The 24,392-nt window shown below is 43.0% G+C and overlaps 1 long non-coding RNA gene across 1 annotated transcript; it reads left to right on the top strand.

Moving 5' to 3' along the window:
- The first annotated feature begins 23,437 nt into the window (after positions 1-23,437).
- Positions 23,438-23,963, top strand: LOC127213092 (uncharacterized). The gene is made up of 2 exons (XR_007833620.1): positions 23,438-23,505; positions 23,631-23,963. It is a non-coding gene; the product is annotated as an uncharacterized LOC127213092 (long non-coding RNA).
- Positions 23,964-24,392: the final 429 nt, after the last annotated feature.

Here is a 24,392-nt window from a genome sequence, read left to right as displayed (position 1 = left end):
TTTGTGTATAAGCACAAGAACGATACAGCTGCAAGTTCCATTTTGAGTTTTTTGAGGACCCTCAGTACTAGTTTCTGAAGTCTCTGCATTAGCTTTGTGTGTGTGTGTGTGTGTATGAGTGAGTGTGTGTGTGTGTGTGAGTGTGTGAGTGTATGTGTATGTGAGTGTATGTGTGTGAGAGTGTGTGTGAGTGTGTGTGTATGTGTGTGAGTGTGTGAGAATGTGTGTGTATGTGTGTGTGAGTGTATGTGTGTGAGAGTGTGTGTGTATGTGTGTGCATGTGAGTGTGCGTGTGAGTGTGCGTGTGAGTGTGTGTGAGAGTGTGTGTGTATGTGTGTGAGTGTGTGTGTGAGAGTGTGTATGTGTATGTGTGAGTGTGTGTATGTGTTTCTATGAGTGTGTGTGTGCATGTGAGTATGTGTGTGTGTGAGTGTGTGTGAGTGTATGTGTATGAGAGTGTGTGTGTATGTGTGTGTGAGTGTATGTGTGTATGAGGTGAGTGTATGTGTGAGAGAGTGTGTGTGTGTGCATGTGAGTGTGTGAGTGTGTATGAGAGTGTGTGTGTATGTGTGTGTGCATGTCAGTGTGAGTGTGAGTGTGTGTGTGAGAGTGTGTGCATGTGAGTGTGTGTGAGTGTGTTGTGTGAGAGTGTGCGTGTATGTGTGTGTGAGAGTGTGTGTGTATGTGTGTGTGAGAGTGTGTGTGTATGTGTGTGTGAGAGAGAGTGTGTGTATGTGTGTGTGAGTGTATGTGTGAGAGAGTGTGTGTGTATGTGTGTGTGAGTGTATGTGTGTGAGAGTGTGTGTATGTGTGTGTGTGCATGTGAGTGTGTGAGTGTATGTGTGTGAGAGTGTGTGTGTGAGTGTGTGTATGTGTTTCTATGAGTGAGTGTGTGTGTGAATGTGTGTGCATCTGAGTGTGTGAGTGTGTGTGAGAGTGTGTGTATGTGTGTGTGTGCATGCGAGTGTGTGAATGTATGTGTGTGAGAGAGTGTGTGTGTATGTGTGTGTGGTGATTTTTTTTTTTTTTTTGCTTTATCTGGTTTTAGTAGCAGAGTAAGACTGATTTCATGAAATGAATTTGTTCCTTTGCTATTTCATAGAATAATTTCAGTAATATGTTAACTCCTCTTTGAAGTTCTGGTAGAACCTGCAGTGAGTCAATCTGGTCCTTGTGTTATTTTAATTAATTCCTCAGTCTCAAGTTTGTAGCTATGACTCTATTGAAGTCATTAATTTATCCCAAGTTCAACTTCGGCATATTGTATGTATCTAGAAAGTCATCCATTTCTTTAGATTTTCCAACTTAGTGAAATAAAGACTTCTAAAGTATCCTGATGATTTTCTGAATTTCACTGGTATTTGTTGTATTGTCTTCTTTTTCAAGTCTAATTGTATTAATCTGTGTCTTTTCACTTTGTGTTTTGATTAGCTCAGATAAGGGTTTGTCAATCTTTTACATCTTACAAAAATGGAACGTTTTTCAGGCACTCCTGGATTTAAAAGTGTCTATAAAATAGTCTGCTGCCATTCTCAATGTTCAGTCTTTATAAGTGGCTTCTGCTTTTTCTCTTACAGCTTTCAATATCCCTTCTTCATGTTTTTATTGTTTGTAACTATGGTATGTTGTGGGGAGTTACTCTTCTGGTACTGTTTGTTCTGTATGCCTCCCATATCTGGGTGGGGATCTCTTCCTCTATGTTTGGGACATTTTCTTCCACGAGGTTATTGAAAACATTTTCAATGCCTTCACTATGGCATTCTATGGCATTCTTTTCTTTGTACAGCACCCATAATTTGAAAGGTTGCATCTTTCCATGGTGTCGCAAAGTTTTCCTTTATTGTGTTCATATTTCTTTAATTTATCATTAACCTTTACTGACTGATCCAATCCTTCTGCTTTGTCTTCCATGCGAACCATTCTATGTGCGAGGCTATACACTGGGATTTTTATTTTGCTAACTGGGTTTTTCATTTCCTTTATGATTTTAGGTTGGGTTTCCTTTAGCAATTCTGCCTTTTTATTAGACTCTATTCTCATATCTTAGATTGGTTTCCTTATTTCATTCAGACTATTGAGAGACAATGTCCTGGTTTTTTCATGTTAATTTTGTTTCTGAATTGGGACTTGAACAATTGAAGGAGTTTGTTAGAAGTCTTCCTTCTTGGTCAAATCACTGTTCTTCTTTCTGTGGTAGTATATACAATGCTCCAGAGACAACTAAGTTGTAAGAGGTTTTGAAACAGTGTTTCCTTCTTGGGACTGATAATGATATCCACAAGTTCTATCCCTAGTTGTCTTCTAAGCAGTTTCATTATGACATCATACACACATCCACTCATCACAGTCATCCCCCATTACCTTCTCATCCTCATCCCTCTCCCTCCCTCTTCTTTCCACGCCCGTTTTGTGTATCTTCTCTCTCTCTAAATTTTACATAGGAGAGAAAACACGCAATGCTTGTCTTCGTGAGTGTACTTTGTTTTGTTATAATAATCTTGAGTCCCATCCACTTCCCCAGTAACAACAATTTCGTTCTTCCGGATGGACGGATAGGAGTCCACTGGGTACCTACAGCAGGTTTTCTTTATCTTATGGGTGACGAGGCTGAGTCCACAACTTTCCCGCCATGCAGGTCCATTACTTCTCACTGGAAGGCTGACTTCTGCCTCAGAAGAGCAGAAAGGAAAACGAATAAACCCTGGAGTTCTAAACATTCACTTCATTCACCAGGCTTGAGTTGCCAAACAAATCAATGATCTCGGGAGATTATTTATCAAGGTCCCTGTCAACAAGCCTTCCAGTCTCTCCTACAGTAAGTAGCAGATATATGAGGACTCAAAGCTCAATCATGGGATCAATAAATCGATATTCAAAACAGCTGAGTGCATGCTTGTAGCAGGGATTGCCCCCACAATGAAGGATAGCAAGGCTTTCCTTCATACGATGGCTTTCTTGTCTTTTTTTTTTTTTTTTCTTTTTTTTTTTTTAAGTCATCAAAGCAGCTCTTAGACAGGCAGTCTTCCATCAAAGAAAGCTTACACGTGGAAACAAGCCACTTGTTACGGTCAATGGATTGGGTTCATTTTGCAAAAGGGAGTAAGTGGCATTATCATACTTTTTATTTTTATTTTCCTGAGGAGGAATGGGGGGGTGGAGGGAGGACTTTGCATATTACAAAGCATGGCTGTTCTGCTTTAACGCCCTGCTTTGCTGTGGAACAGGGAGCCTGTCGTGTGTGGATTTATCTCTAGGTATTTCACAAGGTGAAGTAGCAGAGCATTTTTTTCAGTTCCCTAACAGCCATAGGCAAAGATTCCACATGAGACCAGTGCCCAGTCTCGTCCTATTCAGAGACCACAAACTCAAACTGATGAACTCCATGCTCCCTTTTCGGGATCTGTCCTAACTACAGCAAAACCACGTGGGGGCCTTGGTGGCGCACCGGAAGCTGGAGGCCCCAGCGAGGCTCAGCTGACCTCTAGAGACATGAGGCTTTCCTTACAGTACACCCCACCCCAGATTTCGTAGCATTTAGACTCCCACAGCAGTGGAGAACTGTGGGAGAGGCTGAGAAACGGCTGTCGCTCTCCGTCATCCAATGTCTGTCAAGGATGACGTGTCTATTCTGCCTTCAAAGGAGCTGCAAAAGCCTTGCAGAAGAGGTGTCATTGGAATGATAGTGCTAATCTGTGATTAGCCCCCCCCCCGCCCCCGCACAGCTTCCTGGTGGTGCATCCACGGCACGTCACAGGGCAAAGGCACGATGCAGAGGACAGCTTGTTGAAGGGCGGCGCTCTGTCGGTACTGAGTAGGGGTTGTCTCTGAAGGATTGACGCCTCTGGCAAGGTGTGAGGGAAGAACGGTTCAAGAAGAAAAGAAGGCAGTGTGTGAGCTTCCAAAATGAGAGATTGCGATGTGAAGGCGAGGAGCCATGGGGTGTTACAACGGGCACCTGCAGAGGGTGGCTGGCGCTGGGTTAAAGGGCTGAAATCTTTGTCTACAGGCGATGGAGGAAATTTCAGGGGTTGGGGCAGGAAACGGCAAGTGGTTTCCCTTTTCGTCGGTCACAGTGGTAGCCGAGCATAGGAAGTAACGGCAAACCAGCTGGCTATCAAGATCAATCTAGAGATAATTGATGGCAGCTACTGGGTCGCAGTTTCAGGAGGCTCCAAACACAGCTCTGTAGGGAGAGCCACATGAGACTGGCCCTAGAGCTTTCTGAGGTGGGTTTGAATTCTGGCCCATGCTGTGACCCTGGGTAAGTCACTGCCCCCCTCCCCCACAGCTCATTCATTTCATTGGAGACTTGGATGGAGGTAAATGCAGAGATAACACAACCTGGCCTGGTGTTGCTTCGCGCTTGAGAGATGTGTGCATCTTAATCATATAATGGAAGGAAAAATGAAAAAGTAGGTGGTATACCATGGGTTTCCTAGAAAAATCCCAAGTCACCTTCTAATTCAAAATCCAAAATGGTTTTCATCCCAGCTAGAATTCGGCAAACAGCAAATACACAAGTTGGAACCCACCCAGAATGGAAATGGGAAAATGAATTTAGTTGTTTTCTGGCCTTACTGCAACCCACTCGGATTCCAACAAGCGTTCGCGTGTGATTGACAATGACCACATCCAGCTGAGAATGGCTGAGGTATTCTCTGCAGCGTGCCCACTGATAACAAGAACATGTGATACGGACAGCAGCTACAGATCCCATCTCCACTGAAAGGCTTCCAGGATTACTTAATAAATAAAGTCCCAGTTCCTTCTGGCTGTCAGAAGGTCACACTGTGTCTCTCCTTGTCTGGCTGAAGGCGTGGAGCACAGATGGGAGCCAGCTCCATTTATGCGATCGATCACTTAGTTTATGTATCTAGTCTTGCTTTAAGTTGAGTTGCTATATTTGACTTGTGTGTGTGTGTGTTAGTCTGTTTTGACTAAGACGGTATCTGCATGTGCTGTGTGTATAACATCCCAGGCACACTTGCTGTGTTATCATCAAAGCCCTTTGTTTCCTTGCATGTGTCAATCACCATGAGCAGCTTCATCTGTGGTGCTGTGGAGCAGGGAGTCCGTTCTTCCTGTGGTTGACTGATATTCTATTTGTATTTATACCACAAATGTTTTGTCTGCAAGGAGTCGCGATTTAGAAAAGTATAGGAAACGGAGTATAATACAATGGGGGAAAGATCGCCATGTTGCTGTAGAGCTCTGGGTATAATACTATCGTCACTGCCTTTGGCACCAGTCTGTCACCTCTATCTTCTGTCCTCTTCCATCCTCCTGTCCCAGCCTTAACTGTCCTAACTAGAAATGAAGCGCTGGGAAATTATAATCTTTAAAAAAAGGTATTTATTTTTATTTGTGGATGAGTGCATGATGTCTGTGTGTGCATATGAGTGTGGTGCCTGCAGAGGCCAGAGGGGGGCGTCCTATATTCCTGGAGAAGGAGTCACAGTTATCTGTGACCCCCCTGACATAGGTGCAGGGAACGGATCTCGGGTCCTATGCAAGAGTATCACAGGCTCCTCAGCCCTGAGCTGTCTCTCCAGTCCTTAGCATGAGTCCATCAGTCTTTCAAAGGATGACTAATATGGGACGGTTTTACTGGTAAGTGTTTCTATTATACTTATGGGCTCAATAGCTCTCTCTAATTTTAGTTTCTCCGCAGCCTATTTTTAGATCATGCAATTAAATGAAAGGAAGTAGATTTTTTTTCCTATCGAAAGTACTCATTTTCATTAGATAAGTAGACTAAAATTACCTTTAAAAATGAGAGAGACAGTAAAGAATAATTAGTAAGAATGTCCATACCAGAACAGTTTTGGCTGGGAAGTTTTAGATGTCAGGGCATCAGGGAAAATGTAACAAAAACCAAGTACTTTTAAGGATTGAAGTATTAAACACAAAACTATAAACCTCCCATAAGACAGCAGAGAAACATCCCAGGTGGTCTTTCGTTTGTTCATAACTTCTTAGATCCCAGGGTTGTAATGGATAAAAGGGAAAATGGAAATGTTAGATTTAATTAAAATTCAAAAGTTAGACAAAACCAAGCACCAAGCCCAACGGAAGCATTAAGAGAATGAAACAAACAAACAAAGTCAGTAGCCAAGGAGGCAACTTCACCAAACGCTGATTAGATGCTAAATCAGCACCAAATGCAAAGAACTCAAAGGTTCTGACAGCCCAATTTAAAAAAACAAAACAAAACAAAAACAAACAAACAAACAAAACAGTCTGGGTGGTGGTGGCACACACCTTTAGCCCCATCACTAAGGAGGCAGAGGCTGAGGGATGACTCCCAGAACCTTCCCATCAGCAGCAACAATCCTGTGGCGGGTAGACGCTGTGCAGGATGGTGGCCAGGTCACATGGTACGAAGGAGCTGGCTGGCTAATCAGAAGCCCTGATGTCTTCCAAGGGTGACCTCACCATTTTTGGGTTTTTTTTTTTTTTTCTTATTTTACATTTTGATCCCAGGTCCCCTTTCTTCCTTTCTTCTTCCCTCCTCCCTCACCTCCTGGCCACCCTCCCATCCCACCCCTACCCCCCCCCACTCCACAGAGAGGGTGATGCCTTCCAGGAGGGGTTAATGAAATCTGTTAAGTCATTTGGAGCAGAGACTAGACCCTCCCTTCTGCTTCTAGGTTAAGGGAGTATCCCTCCATGGGGAATGTGCTCCCAAAGTCCTTTTGTGAACCAGGGATGCATCCTGGTTCCACTGTCAGAGGTCCCTTAGACTGTTCAGGCCTTCTAACTGAGACCCATGTTCAGGGGGTCTGAGTTGGTGCAATGCTGGTTTCCCAGCTATCAGTCTGGGGGGGGGTCCATTTACTCCACCTTGTTCAGGTCAGCTGTCTCTGTGGTTTCTCCAGCCTGGTCTTGACCCCATTTTCTTATCACTCCTCCCTCTCTGCAACTGGATTCCAGTTCAGCTCTGTGTTTAGCTGTGGGTGTCTGCTTCTGTTCCCATCAGCTACTAGATGAGGGCTCCATGATGGTGGATAAGTTAGTCATCAATCTCATTATCAGGGAAGGGCATTCATTTATGGTAGCCTTTCCACTGTTGCTTAGATTGTTAGTTAGAGTCAGTCTTGGAGGTCTCTGGACATTTCTCTAGAGTCAGTTTTCTCTTCAAACCTATAACGGCTCCCTCTTTTATGGTATCTCTCTCTCTCTCTCTCTCTCTCTCTCTGTTTTTGCTCTCCTCTATTCCTCCTCTGACTCAATCTTCCTAGTCCCACATGCTCTGACCTCAGCATTCTGACCTCACCAGCTGCAATGGTGAGCACACCCCATCCACAGCCTTGCCAGGATTCAGTCAGTTTGATGGGAGCAGCGAGGGTTACCTCATCACCATTTTCACATCCAAGTCCCTGTAGTGACAGGAAGCATCTTCTCATTGCCAGCTATCTGTGTTTGGTGAGGTGCCTGCTCAGTTCTTTTTGTTGGGATTTTTTTTTTCTTTTGAATTGTTCTGCACCTGTTTGGGGTTTTGGTTTTTGAGATACCTGTGCTGTGTGCTCTCATCAGTGTGTGGTTTGTCTTCTCATCTATCAGAATTTCGTTTCCTTTTTAGGCAAATAATATTCTTTCTTTTGGGGGGGTGATAATGATTGAATATAGGATGCTCACACATGCAAGGCTCCTTTCAGATCCATCTCCAGTGAATATTTAGGCACATGATATTCACGCACATGCGTGTGTGTGTGAGTGCGTGTGCGTGTGTGGTGTGTGTGTCTGTGTCTCTCTGTGTGTGTGCGTGTGTGTGTTGCACACAGTACACCTTGCCTATTGTCATAAGTTTTCTCACAGGGACCACCAGCTCACAAATAGCAACACATTAATTATTATTAATTTTGAAAGCTTGGCATTAGCATAGGCTTTTCTTTTCTAACTAGCTCTTATAACTTAATAAAGCCACATTCTATCATGTGTCTTGGTTACCTTTTCCTCTGTCCTGTATGTCTAACATGTTCTGTGTCCCGTTAGCATCTCCTGAGTGCCTAGATCCATCCCTTTGGCTTCCTCTCTCTCTGCTGGAAATCTGCCTATCCTCTCCTGCCTCACTATTTATTGGCCATCCAGCTTTTCATTACACATCAATGCATCTTCACACAAATGCCGCGACAGTTTGTCCCTTCATATACTACTCCACCAGTGCACCTTTGGTCAGCTATCACCATTTGATAGTTGTGAATAATCCCTGATACGGCTATGCACATACAGATACCTAGTTCTCTGCTTTCAGTGTCTTTGGGGGTCAACACCAGCATGGCTCAATGGCGCATCAAAACAGTTATTTCCAATTCTTGTTTCTGTGAGCAAAGCAGCTGTGTAATATCCACGACCAGAGGTCTTTGTTCTTTGTGCAGTTTTTCAGCTCCCCTGATCAAGCGGACAAAGGATGGGCAGGCTACTGGCTCCGGAAAGCAATTGTTTGTGGTCTCTGCTTGCCTGTGGCTTTGCCTGCAGAAAAGTGAGGTGAATGGGGGTGGGGGAGGGTGAAAGGCAACTTACAAAGCACTTTTGAGATTGAAGGAGACGTCTTTTAGCGTCTGCCGTAGTGTACGAGCCCTGGCTTCAGACAGAAGTCTGGTCAAAGTAGCATAGGAAGACCTGAAAATAAAAGACCATGGAGCATTCACTGAGACCCCTTTCGCTAACTCCTCAAACCCAGGGATACCCGAGGCAACCACAGTTTTGTATCTGGGTTGTCATCTATGCAAAAGTGTTTTCCTATCCCATGCTCAAAGCGCCAGGAAACAGAAGCAGACAGACACTTATCACATGGATTCACATGCATCTCAACACAGGAAAGGGGGCAGTATTTAAGATGTCAGTCCTGCCTAGGCTGGCCCTAGTCGTGAGTGTGTGGCCAGCTGGTTAAACAAGCTTTGTGTCTGGGTCTTCTTAGTAGCTTCCACAAACGAACACGGCAGTGTAACTAAGCTTTATATTTAAAATATTCTTGTCAGCCTCTCCTACCTATGGTGAGAGCTTTACATCCAATACATGTTTGAGGGCTTTGGGCTTTATTGCTGTGAAAGAGCATTTATTTCATATAGAGAGAGGGGAGAGAGAGCTAGAGAGCAAAGTGGAGAAGAGAGAGCTGATAGCTGTCTAGTTAGATAGATAGACAGATATAACAAAAGGAAGGGATGGACAGAGGGCCAGGGAGATGGCTGTGTGGGCAAAGAGCTTGCTTACAAGTGTGAGGACCCCATGTGAAAGCTGACACAATGATGGGTGGAAAACTTCTTAGTGCTCAGTCCACACCACTCTAACTACCCAGGTGAGCCTAAACTCACTGAAGGACCCCGTCTCAGAGAATGAGGAGGAGAGTGATCCAGGAAGGCGTCCAACATTTACCTCTGCCTTCCATTCATCTATGCACCTTCATATACATGTACAAACCTACAAACAAGTACATACCACATTATACACACACAGACACACCACACATACACACACCACACATACACACACACCACACATACACACACAATACACTCAGACACACACACTCACATACTGACACACATACCACACACACACACTCATTCACACACACACACCACATACACACACACCACATATACACACACTATACACACACTATACACACACTATACACACACACACTCACACACACACTCACACACACACACTCACACACACACACACTCACACACACACCGCACTAAACTAAGCAGATGCCTGGCAGGAGAGTCTGACTAAGGTAATCTGCACTGTGATGCCGAGGTGGAGAGCAGGTGAATACTGAGTAAGAGGAATGAATGAATGAATGATTATCCGCTATGATCCAGTGGATTTATTCTGGACAGAGCAAATGAGATGGAAAGTTTTAATATCATGAGGTACTTGAGCAGTTGTGCTCATGAAAACAGCCATCACTAGAAACAACCTAGGATAAGACCCAGAATTTCTCTGATTTTGCTTACAACCATTTTAGTACTCACATTTCTGACCATTCTCTCAGTATTTGTCCAAACAATAGGGCACATAGAAGTCCCCTATCAAGTTCAGCCCAGAAAGGGAAGGAGGGAGGGAGAAAGAGAGAGAGAGAGAGAGGAGGTTCAAATGTCTACCTCTGTCTACAGTCCCCTGAAGCCAGGTGGAGTGTGGCTGTGACCCAGTATTCTGGATGCTGAGGCAGGATGGCAAGTTCTGAGCCAGCCTGGGCTACATTTAGTCTCTACATTTAAAAACAAACACTAGTAAGCTCATGGTTCCAGACGACTGAGATTCCAAACAGGCCCTCCCCCATTCTCAAGCCCAAGTGAAGGGAACAAATAAGACACACATTTTTCTCAGGATTGGGTTCCTTCCTCCGTCCAAGCATTGGGTCACAACTCAACACTCTTTCTTCTGGGTCAGGGTCTTCCAAAACATCTCAGCTGAGTGACAGCCAGCATAAAACTCCCCTGTAGGCACTGAGAAGGGGGAGTGGATGGGCCACAGCCAAACAGCAAGGACAGATGGCAACCTCCTCCCTCCTTTCATCTCTAAATAGAAGTGGTGAGGTCTCTTCTCTCTCAGGCACAGCGTTTCCCACCTGTTTTCAAGGGCAATTCATTTATTTCCTCTAGGCAGAGTATACTTTTAAAATTTGCCATGAATTATTTTTTTTTCTTTTCGGCATTCTCTCTCTACTCTCCCCTATGTCTCTCTCCCTGTTTATGTCTCTATCTGTCTCTGTGTCTCTCTGTCTCTGTCTCTCTCCCCACTCTCTGTATGGGTGTTGAGTCCAGAGAAGGATGTCAGGGAGAGAACTCTTTTGTTATTTCCCACCTTACTGCCTTGAGACAGGGTCGCTCCTGTGGAAGGCAGGAAGGCCCTGTGCTGCTCACAGATAGATACATTGTGGAATATTACTCTAACTGTGTAAAGATGTATCACATTTGTTTCTGTTGCATTTGTTTAATGATGTAAGGCTGTGCTACACTTGTTTATGCTGCATTTGTTTAATTCGGAAAAGATGTGTTGCTGTTTCACCTTGCCTGCCTAAGGAACCTAATTGGTCTAATAAAAAGCTGAATGGTAGGAGAGGGATAGGCAGGGCTGGCAAGCAGAGAGAATAAATAGGAGTTGAAGTCTATGCTTGAGAAGAATAAGAAAGAAGACAGTGAGGAGAAAGAGAGGGTAATGCCTGGAGCCTGAAGCCAGGCAGCCACCAGACAGACAGACATAGAGACAGCCAGAAGTAAAGAAAGAAAGGCAAAGCATAGATACGGAGAAACAGATTAAAATAAGGGCTAAGGTGAGGCTGGGCACTCATCACTAATAAGAACTCTCTGTGTCATGATTTGGGAGCTGGTTGATGGCCCCAAAGAAAAAGCCTGATACACAAACTAGCACCAGAGGAACCAGGAATCTTAAGCACATGGGATTGTGTCTTCAAAGGGACATATAACCTGTTTTCCACCCAGAAGGCTGGGAGTTGAAGTGGTTAATAATAGTCTGTGACCTTTGTGCTGTCTGTGTGGTCTGGCCACACCAGTTCCCCCTCACCGTCTGGAGACCTGGAGCCATTTTTTTTGTTTGTTTGTTTGTTTTTTTTGTTGTTGTTGTTGTTAACCTATGGAACCTATTTTTATGGAAGATATCACACTTGTTCTTTACAAAGAGTTTTGGGGTAATCATGTTTTAAGTGTGTTGTGCAAGGAGGATTGAGTTAATTATTACCAGGAAACTTCTCCCCAAAACTGTGCTGTGCTTAAATATGTCTAAAATAACCCAAATGGGGTTAGACTCCTGGAGTTTGGAACAAAAAACTGTCTTCTTGTCTCTTGTGGATTAATACTTTGCTGGCCACGGTGTTTGCAGAGCGCCCCCCACCCCCACCCCCATGCACACTGGACCAGAATCTTACCATTTAGGCTAGACTGACTGGCTAGTGAGCTCCCAATGCTGAGGATACAAGCACACTCAGCCATGTCCAGTTTTCTTTCTCCACTTAGGTATGAGGATTTGAACTCAGGACCTCATGCTCTTACTCACTCAGCCATCTTTCAAACCCCATTTGGGCATAATTTTCATGAATTAGCTTTTTGTAGCTGCCATCCATATTTAATGAGAAAGCAACTACTTCTTATAAACATACACATACATGTATGAGCGGCAGCTACTTTAAACGCACATGTACATGCACGAGAAGCCAGCTACTTATAAACATATACATACATGCTTATGTATAAACATGTACATTCATGCTAAGGGAGGTTGAGGATTACATTTGAAGCTACTACCTTTGCCTTCACCCAAATATAACCATCCTCCCCCACTGCCCCTTCACGGATCTCCTCCTTAGATAAACCGCTGTGTTGTGAAACATATTTCCTTGCTCCCTACATTTCCCAGTCTCTGCCCCCAGTGGCTGCCCTAGTCTATCCCTGTCTCTGATCTCACGCACTTCCCTTCTTCTGTCTCTCAAGGCAGATGCACCTATCCGCTTAACGAGATTTAACCTTCCACTGTGGTCACCTTGCATTCCGGGATTGTCACCCTCTGTAAAGGACGTCTGATTCCCCTGCACTGGTTTACCCGTTGCCTAGCAATTCAGGGTCTCTTGGTTCTGGCGTAGACTTGGGAGTTGCCGTGTGCCGGTGTGCTGTTCATCTCGGGAGGCTGAGCTGGCTATGCACTCCACCCTCGGCTCTGTCTAGACCTCACAAGTCTAGCAGCTGGACCTCTGCGATTGTGCCCTGTGGCCATGTCTTTTTATTCCCTGTGCCACTGAAGGCAGGCCACGTTGCCCCGTAAGTTTTTTGCTGTTTGTCTTTCAAGGAGTTTCGGCGGAGAAGACACACATACAAGATCCTCCACTTCAGCTTCCTCAACTGGAAATCCTCTTTAGAATTATTTTAATGTGCAGAGGGTTGCCACATTGGAGCCGGCGTGGTGAAAAGCATAAACATTTGTCTTCTTGTCCCTCCACGTCTTCAGTTTTTCCCAACCCAGCAGCCATGGCTGAGCAGTTTCCCAGACACTAGGACTGGAGACTTATAGGCAGGCGTCTTCCCCATCCTAACACCATGAACCGCGTCATTCAAACACTTGGTATCTTCCAGGAGATTTTGAAGTTGGTCTCTGGTCTCAGTGCCCGACTGCTGTTTTTATGACCAATATACTTGATGCAGTTCAAACTCCGCCCCCTTGGGTGGGGTTTAAAGCTGTCCATTGGAGAGGTGGGCAGTGGAGGGGGTAATGTGGGGGAGTCCTGCACCATCCTGTGTGTTCTTCACTCCAGGTCCCTCACAGTGAGATCTACTTGGTTGTTGCGGCAACATGGACCAAATCTACAGTGTTTGCCCAGTGACAACACTCAGCTGTGTTCTGTTTTTTCTTTTTCTTTTTGGAGGTGTTTTTCTGTGTGTTAGCCACAATGACAGGAGGGCGTGGTGGTCGTCATTCAACTCTTAACCTCTCTAGCTGGCAGGGCTGAAGTGTTGGACAGCCCTGAGGAGGTAAAGCTGTTTGTTGTCTGCTCTGCTTCAGTGACTCTTAGGGAGTTATTGCTAGAGGACACCTAGTGGTACTTTATAGAATTTCGCCTGCACTAAAGCGTTCTTTTAAATCTTGGCTCTAAACTTAACTTAGGCAGGAATATACAAGTACAAACTGCCTGGTCTTGAGTCTAAACATCAGCCAGGGTGTACTAACCGCTCTGACAACCCTACCCCAAAGCTTCCATGGCTTCATAGAACATTTTGTTTTGCACCTTCAAACACATCAGGTTTGTGACTCTCCAAATAATGACACAAGGGAATTGTGGTCATGTAGAAGACAGGAGCCAACCTTAGCCTTGGATAGAAAAAAAATAAAGGACAGTATTTACTAAAACAAAAAACCCCAAGCAAACAAAAGCCAACATGCGAAATGGGTGTAGAATATACAATGATGTTAAACTGCCAATTTAAATGTATAATTCATATTAAAATAGGTTTATGTTAAAATATATGCATTTAAACATAGTTAAAACTGTGAATACTAAGACTAATAAAATCTCAATAATGAAAAGATGGTACTTTGACTTAAGGGCTACTTACTGAGAAAAAAAGAGTTGTTTAGGATTGTAAATAGATAGATACATTAGATAGAACATAAGCCTCCAAATTATAGAATATTGTATATAGTGATTTGATTAAAAACAAAATCACCCAAGAAATCAGATCAACTCGTTAGTAGATATTCAGGGGACAAATAAAAATATCTGTGTATTTTGAAGAAAGGGAGAGGAAAGACAAGATTATGTTAATCTTTGTGGACTTTTCTTAGTATTCTTTAGAGATCAGAGCCAACAGCTTGTGTGTATCTGGATTCAGGGTCTGAGAAGGAACGATGTAATGCTCTTATGGGGACTGAGGAGCTTCAGGGTCTGCAGGGGGAGGCAGGAAGCCAGAGACAGACTCAAATGGACTGAAGGCCAGTGGGCATGGAACTGGGCTAGGGCTGAGGATTCAATTCACACGTGAAGGCAGTGAATTGAGTTCCAGGCTTAAAGGCAGGCAGGAGGTAGGTGGTTCTCTGTTGCTTGGGAAGGGTCAGTTTTATTTTAACTATTTAAAATCTGAATCATTATCTCACATAAAACACTGTAACAATGGACCCAGGAAAATGTTTGCCCAAATATCTGGGCATCTCATGTTACATCCATGAGTATAATCACCCCACAGGCATCACAGAAGCTTGACAGTCTATGAACGTTTCTTAGCAGAAATCCTAGTGTCAAGGGACAGGACACTCACTGTAATGCGACCCATAAAAGAGAGTTTTCCTGATGAATCAGGGGACAAAACTTCTCTATCATTGTCCTCTACTTCCCAGTGAGTATGTGAATCAGCATCAGCATCAGAATCACGTTTGTTTGATGAACACACATGGAGAAATATGTGCTATTTTAATGAGCTATGAAGGTGTCTGACTCTGTGCACTCTGGTGGCCACGAATTGAACACGGGCACTTTGGATGATTCTTGTGTGCTGGCGTGCTTGGGGTATCTCAAACCATCAGTGCCTGTGACAAACAGGCATACACACTTTTCATTTTCTTATGGATTTGAATGTTTTATGTGCTTTGTTGCACCACTGTGGTTAATTTACCCTGATATTACTTGATAGTGTTATTACTTTGATTGTGATCACTGAACTTACTCTTATATCTCAGTGAGAAATAGCAGGAGAAGTCCTCAGAGATGGTGGAATAGTGAAATAATGTGCTCGGATCATCTCCAGCTCCCACTTCAGATACTCTCAAAGAGGTGATTTTGGGGAAATGCTTTTTGAGTGTTCCAACCAGTGTCAGTGTGTGTGTGTGTATGTGTGTGTGTGTGTGTGTGTGTGTGTGTGTGTGCGCACGCGCTCATGTGCGCTCACATGTTTATGTATATATGTGAAGGCCACACAATGACTTTGCCATTCCTCAGGTGCTGCCTAGATTTGTATTTGATTGTAGGCCTCTCATTGGCCTGAAGAAAACCATAAGCGAGGCTTTATGGCCGTGGGGATCCTCCTGTCTGCGCCTCTCAGCTGGGATCACAGGCATGTGCTACCACACTCAGCATTTTTAAAATGCGGGTCTTTCTTAAGGATTGAACCCAGGTTTCCATGCTTGCCCGGCAAGCATTTTACTGACTGAGTCATCTCCTGAGCCTCCCAGGGTCACCTTAGATTGTAAAATCACATTTCTTCAGAGCATTTCAGTCCCGGAGAGGAGGAACTGAGCTCTTAATGAGAATTGTGCTTGCCTGGTGTAACTCAAAAAATGATATTTGCTGACAACTTAAATGGGTGACACCGAAGGGCTGTCCTGAGGGCTTTGAAGAGAAAGATCAATAATTAACCCGGAGTGCTGGGTTCCGGTGCATTCAGTTTCTCTATCAACAAGAATTGCTTCCCAGAGGAAATGATCAGGGGCGTCATTTATGATGACAAAAGGCATCACAAGGAACACTGCCATCAGAGTAGATGTGAATGGGCTCTGAAAGATGTAGGAAAGGATGCCTGCAAGGGCAAAGAGGAAGGAGGCATGGTTGCCAGTGGCTTAAAGAACCATCCACACAATCCTAAAATTACTGAATTGTGCAGATACACAGAAATGAATTATCTCTGAATCAGGATGTGCACCAGTTGCTAGTTACACACGATCAGACACCAGGTGAGTAGCTGGGGCAAGGGAACCATGTTTGACACGTAGACATGATCTTGGCATCTTATGCAATAAGTAGGTTCAAGGTAAACAAATGCACTGTGTGTTATAATAATTTTAAATTCCAATTTCTCTTCCAAGTATTTTTTTTTTAAACATCTGGCACCAAACACTGGTGTAACCAGTCTGTAATCAACATGGTTACCCCTAATATTTCCTGACCATGTTGTCATATTCTGAAAGAGTCACAACGCCCTGAAGTTGAAGACTCGCTGTAAACAGTTTCCCTTCCAATTACCTAGCCTCTCTGATTTTATCAGAGGTCTCTAGTGAGCTCATGACAGACACTCACAGCTCTTCTGATAATCTTTGTGTCCCATCCAGGTCAACTCCTACACCTGTCCCTGTGTGTGATAGGTAGCTTAGCTCTTTGCTAGCTGTTGGTTCCAATGGAGAGATGCTGGCACATGTCCACAGGGAAACAGCAGGTGACCATGGGTATCAGAACATCGAGCCTCAGAACAACCCACTTGCCTTGAGTTCTCCAAAGCTGTACTCTTCCCCAGACCCTCTTATTTATAGCATGAGACAGGCCTGTCACAATTGGAAGAATTTATTAAAAAATGATGAAGTCACTAGCTGCCAATAGAACTCGTTGCTCAGAATATCGACATTCAACAGCAATTCTTATCAACATCTTATCAGTTAGTTCATAGTTAGACTCTCGGAAACTCAATGCTGAAAGAAACAAATAGTATTGTGGTGTTTAGGTAGATATAGCTAAAGCAAAGCCTGTCTGTCATGATTTTCTGAGTGTTTCTAGCGGGTCTGATATTATATTGTATATTATGTGTAGCAATTAAAAAAATCTTTTTAAAGCAACATTATTCCAGGAATAAACAAGTGAAAAGGGCACTGAAAGAATTCTTGTTTATATTAGAGCTTTCCAAATGTAATACTTAGATACAAAACCAATAAAATGTGCACAAGATCAGTTCTGAGGAAAACCACAAAATTGTGATGAATACAAATAAGGAAAAATAAACAGATATAGTTCATGGTCACGGGTAGGGACATGCAATATTGTATTGAGCCAAGAATCTTGTGTTTTTTCATTGATTCAATGATGTGTTATCCAAGTCCTAGCTAGTGGCTTGGTAGATACTGACAGACTCATGCTGGAATTTTCATTAAAAGGCAAGAGACTGAGAGCAGCCGAGCTAATATTGAAGCGCATAGTGTGTGTGGGGGCTTCTGTTGTCCAGCATAGTGTGGTGATTGGCCGTGTCCTCTGTAATGTCTACATTAAACATTCTTCCCAAGATGAGGCTATCTGGAGGTGGAACCTTTGAGTGGTGATTATGTCATATGCATGAAGCCCTCCTTCAGGAAAAGGGACACAAGTGGAGGTCATCCTTACACATAAAATAAGCCAGGACTAGAAAGGCAGACAGCACATGCTTTTTCTCACATGCAGAATTTAGATTTTTAAAATAATACACGAGAGCAGAAGTGGAGGGGAAAAGGGATGTTGAGAAGGGCGAGTTTGACAGAACTGTATCTATGAGGTTTTACCTTCATATCACACAAAAGATGGCACTAAAATATTACTTATAATTCATAAACTTCCATCATTCCTCGTGTATCTTAATAATTTGTATCATAATATGTGAGCAGTAAATGATTTTAAAGAAAAAAAAAAGGAGAGATATGGAAAAGATGACCCTTCTCTCCGCTATGGGGGATACAGCAGAAGGCCCGGCTGTCCTCAGAAGAGCCAACCAGACACCAGTTGGTTCTTCCTCTGACCTTTGTTTTCTTGGGCTTCCAGAACTTTGAAAGGCTAACACGCTTTGTTGACACTCTTTGGCTGTAGTGATTTGTTCCAGAAGCCCAGATGAGACACTATGGTAACCAAGGAAGAATGAAAGAACATACAAAAGTTCGACGGAACAAACTAGAACACCAGGAATACAACACAAGGATCTTCAATGATCTTTGACAAGAGCTGCAGGCGTAGGCATAGATCTTGTACCCTTCATGAAAACCAGTTCAGCATGGAACATAGTCTGAAATTTAATGTGCAAATACCAGAGAATAACATCAGGAAAGCTATGTGACCAGTTGCTTCTGCTTCACCCTCCCTGGCATCTTCATGTCCTCCGAGGACACCACAAGTTTGTCAAGTATCTGCTTACGTGCTAGAAGCAAAGTAACTGCTCACGTAAGACATGATATTTTTTTTTTCTTGTGGCTCTAAGTGAGAAGCAACCAGGAGAGTAGGAACTCTGTTTTTAATAGAAAAAGGTAGGGTAGAGTTAAAGAAAGGAGGGAAATGTATCCGTGCTGTATATATTTAGCTAAGACCTTCTTGACTTTATGCTTCCATTTCAACTGGAACTCCCGAAGAGAAAAGCCCAGATTCTCTGCATTCTATTTTCTGATATTGCTGATTAGAAGTGGCTGTTTCCCAGTGTTGTAGGGCATCGAGTAGGGCGTAAATAGTACCTAAGATGGCCCAATACTGATGATGCCCAGAAAATTAACATTAGAAAATTCAACCATATAATTTTTAAGTTAGATAAATAAATCTTAGAGATCAGCTAATTAGTTGCTTTTGTCAATACAATTTTATTCATGAGGCAATGGGCTAACAGCAAGTGAAAAACTACAGAGCAGACCCCAATCAGATGAGGGCTGTCAAAGCAGCTGCCTTGTCTAAAATAAGTTGCTGTAAAAATTCACACGGGCAGTAGAGACTAAATGTTAGAAATACATGCCCCTCAACCAATGATTTCAAAGGTGATGTTCATTCTATATGGCCTCTAAATAATGTATTTTCCAGCTGTGCCAAATACTACAGTTTTGGTTGCTTAACATGTAGGTCTTGATGCCAACTTGAATTTCTTTCTCTTTCCATCTTCAAAGGCGAGAAAAGGAAGGACACAGAGAATCTGACATCTTTTCTAGACTGGCTCCCTCCTGGGATTCCAATTTCCCAAGGGTTTGTGTTGGGTGCCAAGTTGGGTGGTATGCCATGAATAGGGTAGGGCATATGTCAGAGCGGCTCCACATGGAGGAATTTCTGTTTAGTTCACTTTCAAGTTTAAGTTCCATGCTTTGGAGTTCCTGTTGACTGAGTAATAGTGTATAATACTGAGTCCTTGTTCTGTAAAACCTCACTGAACACCAAAGTGCTCAACACTACCAAAGCTTCAAAAACTAAGCATATTGAAATTATAGTTGATTAGTTAACTGGTGATGTGGGTGAACCTGGGTATTTTATGTTAACCTGGAACACACAAATAGATATTTACACGTAGTTCTTTTTTTTTTCTTTTGTAGAGTAAGTAGTAAGATGGGCCTCACTGTAGGAAGTGCCTCTATCAACAAATGAGGCATTACTGTCCATCTCACTAATTTCTTTGCTATGAAAAAAGAGCTTAAAATATTGCAAATGTTGAATCCGAATTATTATTATTTATCTTAATTTCTTTATATTTATCTGTCTCCATTTTAGTAACTGTGATATCCATTGTCATTTGTGTTGGTGGAGAGTTCCCAAAACATGTAATTTTCACAGGAACACTAGCTCTATTTTCTCATTCAAGGTTTATACATTTTTGGACTATACCATTAAGTTCTGATGTTATAATAAATATAGATTTTGGAGCATTCTGGCCTATGTATGACATGTCAGTCTAGGGGGGAATCTTTGGAGAGACGATTATCAGCTGACTTTCAACGTGGGGAAGCGAAACTCCAAACCAATCTGACAAAAGTTCTCTTTCATAAATATTTTGTAAGGAAAAAAAATTATGTGAAGAAGATAGAAGGCTAGCTGGGTGGTGGTGGCACACATCTTTAATGTCAGCACTAAGGATGCAGAGGCAGATGGATCTCTGAGTTTGGTCTACAGAGAAAGTTTCAGGACAGCCAGAAATACACAGAGAAACATTGTCTCAAAAACAAAACAAAACAAAACAAAACAAAACAAAACAAAACAAGAACCAAAATTAAACAAATAATAAAAAGAAAAGAAGAAAGAAAGGATGTTGTCCCAGAAGATAGAAGCCTATGAAAGCAGTTTAGAATGTTTACTAATGATTTCTAAAAGTTGATGAGGATAAGGGGGAGGTAGACAGCAGGTTTTGGTGGAACACTGAATAACCACAGAGCATAGACAACAGCACCTGGTCTTCCGGAAAGGCAAGGGCGATTTGTTTCGTAAGAACCATGTCTAGTCCTTTCTGCTTTTCTTTTACAAAGTGAAAAACACGTCCACGTGTGTACACAAAGTGCATCACCCGACACTGGGTGATGGGTTTGTGAGTCACAGTCTGGTGATTCAACTTTGTGTTCAAGAAAACTGAGATTCGGAGAAATGAGGTCACTTCCCAAAGGTCAAACATCTAGCGAGTGTCTCATGCCAACATCAATTGTTTTCCTGTTAGTCCACCTGCACCCATCCTGGTATGTGTGGGACCCACATGTGCGGGCCAGGAACACTCACATATCCTGGGAGTGGCTCTTCACACAGCAAATAAGTTCTTCCCTCACAGCAGTCTTCCATACAGTGATTCATGGAAGTTTCCAGAGGTACTAGTAATACCAATGAGTTCCCAAGAGATTTCCCATATTCTTTATTAATTTGGGGAGGGGAGACATTTCTAAATCCTGGTTACACAAACAGGAAATTCATATTTGAAGAATTAGAGTTGAAAAAAGAAATTGAAAAATAATTACATTTAATATTTTAAGGTAATCAATTAAGTTTGGACAATGTTAATAATTGTAAACTAATTTCCATACACCTATGTCAAGGCGGGACTATTAAAAGTTGTTAATCCAGGAGACTGTGCATGGTTACCAGTATGGTCCTCTGCCTATCCTCTGCTCTCTCATTTTCCATGGTTTTAGGTAACCATTGTCAACCATGGCCTAAAAATACTTGGAAAGTTCCAGAGCTAAATAATCCATAAACTTTATATGGCATGCTTTTCCGCACAGTTTGCTGAAACCCATCACTGTCTCCATCTTGACTGGTGTGTGACGCCTCCTTTGTTCAGTGTATCCATGTTGTGCATGTTGCCCTCCCATTAATTACATGGAAGCATCTTGGTTTTATGACTATAAGCATCACAGTGCTTGTTCAACATCAGTGCAAGGATGGTGAGGTCATGCATTCATGCACACCAGAGAGAAAGTAATGGAGCATCTTTCCTATGAAAACACAGACATTCTTGACTTAATAAGGAAAGAAGAAAATATAGGTTGGGGCTGCTGCAATCGATGAAGCAACATTGTTAACCTCATATTGTACCTAATTTATAAATCCAGCTTTATCCCAAGTATGAATTTATAGGGATAAAACCCACAGCATACATAGTCTGGTGTTATCTACTGTTTGGGATATCCACTAGGGACTTGAAGGGCATCCTCCACAGACACACAGATGTTGCTGAACTACTTTGTTATGGAAATAAGCTCAGAAATGCTTGGGAGCAGAAGCATTGTGGGGATAATCCCTGAAGATTCTTTTGAGGCTGCAGTTATGGGCAATGCTGTTTAGTTTATTAAGGAAATAAAGCAAAGTGCCAGATAACTCCAGCGGGAGTGGACGGAATGTAATCTCATTGCAGCAAGGAGAAAGCAAGCCAAACAAAGCTAGAGTCTCCCAGGGGAGCTGCTGCAGGTAAAACATAACTCACAGCACACAGGCGCAGCTTGCTCCCAATCTCTTTTGAGCTTTATATGAAAAGAGGAAGACTGATGAACAGAACAGGAAGACTGGAGTGTGGCTTAGTAGAGGACACTTGCCGCCTATGGGTGAAGTACCAGGACTGATCCACAGCACTAAAGAAAAGAAGAAGAAGAAGAAGAAGAAGAAGAAGAAGAAGAAGAAGAAGAAGAAGAAGAAGAAGAAGAAGAAGAAGAAGAAGAAGACTCATAGGAAATTGTGGCTTGTGTCAAAATTGTCATTTCTGTTTGCCAATGTTTTTAGTGAGATATCCATCCCACCCACACCTATTGCAGTGAGCACGCCTGAACAGGCGTGGTCACATATGCAGACATGATGGGGAAGGCTAGGTCTGGGGTCCTGGACCCAAGCTCTCTCTCTCTCTCTCTCTCTCTCTCTCTCTCTCTCTCTCTCTCTCTCTCTCTCTCTCTCTCTCTCTCTTGCTTCCTGACCGGGTTGCAGAGAGCATCTGGGTGGCATCCATGGAGTGGGAACCCATGGTGGTCAATTGTTTCATGTGTAAGTGAATTTTCCCTGAATAAATCTCACTTAATCTGTACTGAGTCCAGTGAATCTTAATTCCCACACATTAAATGTTCTATAGAAGTCCAGTGCAAGTTGACACATTCTCTGATGATGAACAATGTCAAATTGTCTTCCTTATTCTAACTTCAAGCATTGAACCCACTAAGTCTTCTATGGACCCCTTATTTATTTAGACATTTGGAAGTCCAATTTCCATTCCCTACACATCTAGGAGGGAGAGGGGGCAGAGGACATGTGCATACCTTTGAAAAACACGTATTAGCTTTGAAAAGTTATTTATGTGTATATTGTAACTCTCCTGTTTCTAGACTCTTGGGAAGTAAGAAACTTGACTTGTATCTCATCACTACTTATAGAAGGGAGGGTGCTCAATGAGAAGGCTTTAGTAACTATGAACAGGCAACTCTGAGTTGAATGTATCTTTCCAGCCCATATATATGCCTGAAATTCAGTCATTAGTGAGTGATACATGTCCCAAATTTAAACATTGTTTATCTGTATAACAAATAGTCCAACAGCTCATTCTTACTGGTTACTTAGTATGGATTTATGTACATATAGTAATAAATACATATTTCCTAGGGAGGTAAGAGCTGATATTATCTACTCCTTGCACACAGGATGCCAGTGACAGACTAAAAAACTTAATCTGTTTGCTTAAAGGATCATGATCAAGGCATATAGGTGAATCTCAGGTGGTCATATCGCCAAAAATCTCCTTCCTAGCATGATTAATAATTTCTAAAAGATGATCCCTGGAGCTTTTACACAACTCGCACATAGCTGCAGTGAAGTTTCCTGTTTCCTAGGGATGACTCCCTGCTTATGTAACATCAGGAAGGGTCCCCATGAATTTAGCTTTTGGAGCTTTCCGTGCCAGCCCTGTCCATTTACCGAACCCTCTAAGTTCCAGTAGCTTGCAGGCTCTTAATAGCCTCCTCCGTCCCTACAGGAAGCCATGTTTTAACTAGGAGGGCGTAGCATTGGGGCTGTGGTTTGAAACAAGCTATCTCAAAAGAGGGAGAGAGACAGAGGGAGCAGGCAAGGTAGGTCTACACCCATCCTTTCCGGTCTGCTAGGCATGGATATTATCTTAAAGTAATTCTTCTAAGAAAACTTTTAAAAATATGTTTTTCCTTCTTGAACCTGGTTCCAACATGAAATTGCTCAGACTTGAGGCTGCCCTGGAATGTGACGAGTGTGATTGCTTCAACTCTTTGCCCCCGAGAGGCAACTGGACTCATCCTCACCACATGAAAGCATCTGCCATTCTTCCGTCAGTCTGCGGCAGGACACTGCGGTTGTGGCTACCTTGACAATTAAGCCTGCTTGGAGCTTTCTAATGGAGGCTTCAGAGTGTGCCATCTGTTATTCATCACCTAAACTTGTGGTTGTTTTCCTGAAAGGCCAAAGATGGCCAATTTATCCTGAAACTGAAAATCAATATGCCTCTAACCTTATGTGGCCCAGATTTTAGGAATAACATCCAGGCTCCATTCGGAAATGTTCCACCTTGCTTTAATTCTTGGAAAATGGGGATCATTCGATATTCTCCTTTCCAGATGTCTCCAGCCAGCATCCAGCAGTGAGCCAGAAGCCTGTGTGCCAGACAGTGTCGGAGACCACAGGACACTGTCCAATCACATACCCCAATGCTCAGGTGTCACTGCAAATGGCCCTGGGCTCACAAGGTTGAGCAATGGCAGGCATTCCCTGGGAGGTACAACTTGGGATGGTTTCCAGTGCAGGAGACTTCAGGGTTGAATTAGGGGGAGTGTTCTGATACTTGTGTGTCTGAAGGTTGGACATGGAAAGTACCTGGCAAGCCGGTAAATTCAAGGAAATGAAATTACTCAACTTCCTCATCTCTCTTCATGATGCTTGAATTGTATAATTTGCCACACTATTTCAAGAAGACGTGCTACCTCATGAC

This window comes from Phodopus roborovskii, unplaced genomic scaffold (genome assembly GCF_943737965.1).
Source record: "Phodopus roborovskii unplaced genomic scaffold, PHOROB, whole genome shotgun sequence".
Lineage (NCBI taxonomy): Eukaryota > Metazoa > Chordata > Mammalia > Rodentia > Cricetidae > Phodopus > Phodopus roborovskii.
Note: the sequence above shows the minus strand (reverse complement) of the source record. Positions and strands in the feature narration are given on the sequence as shown.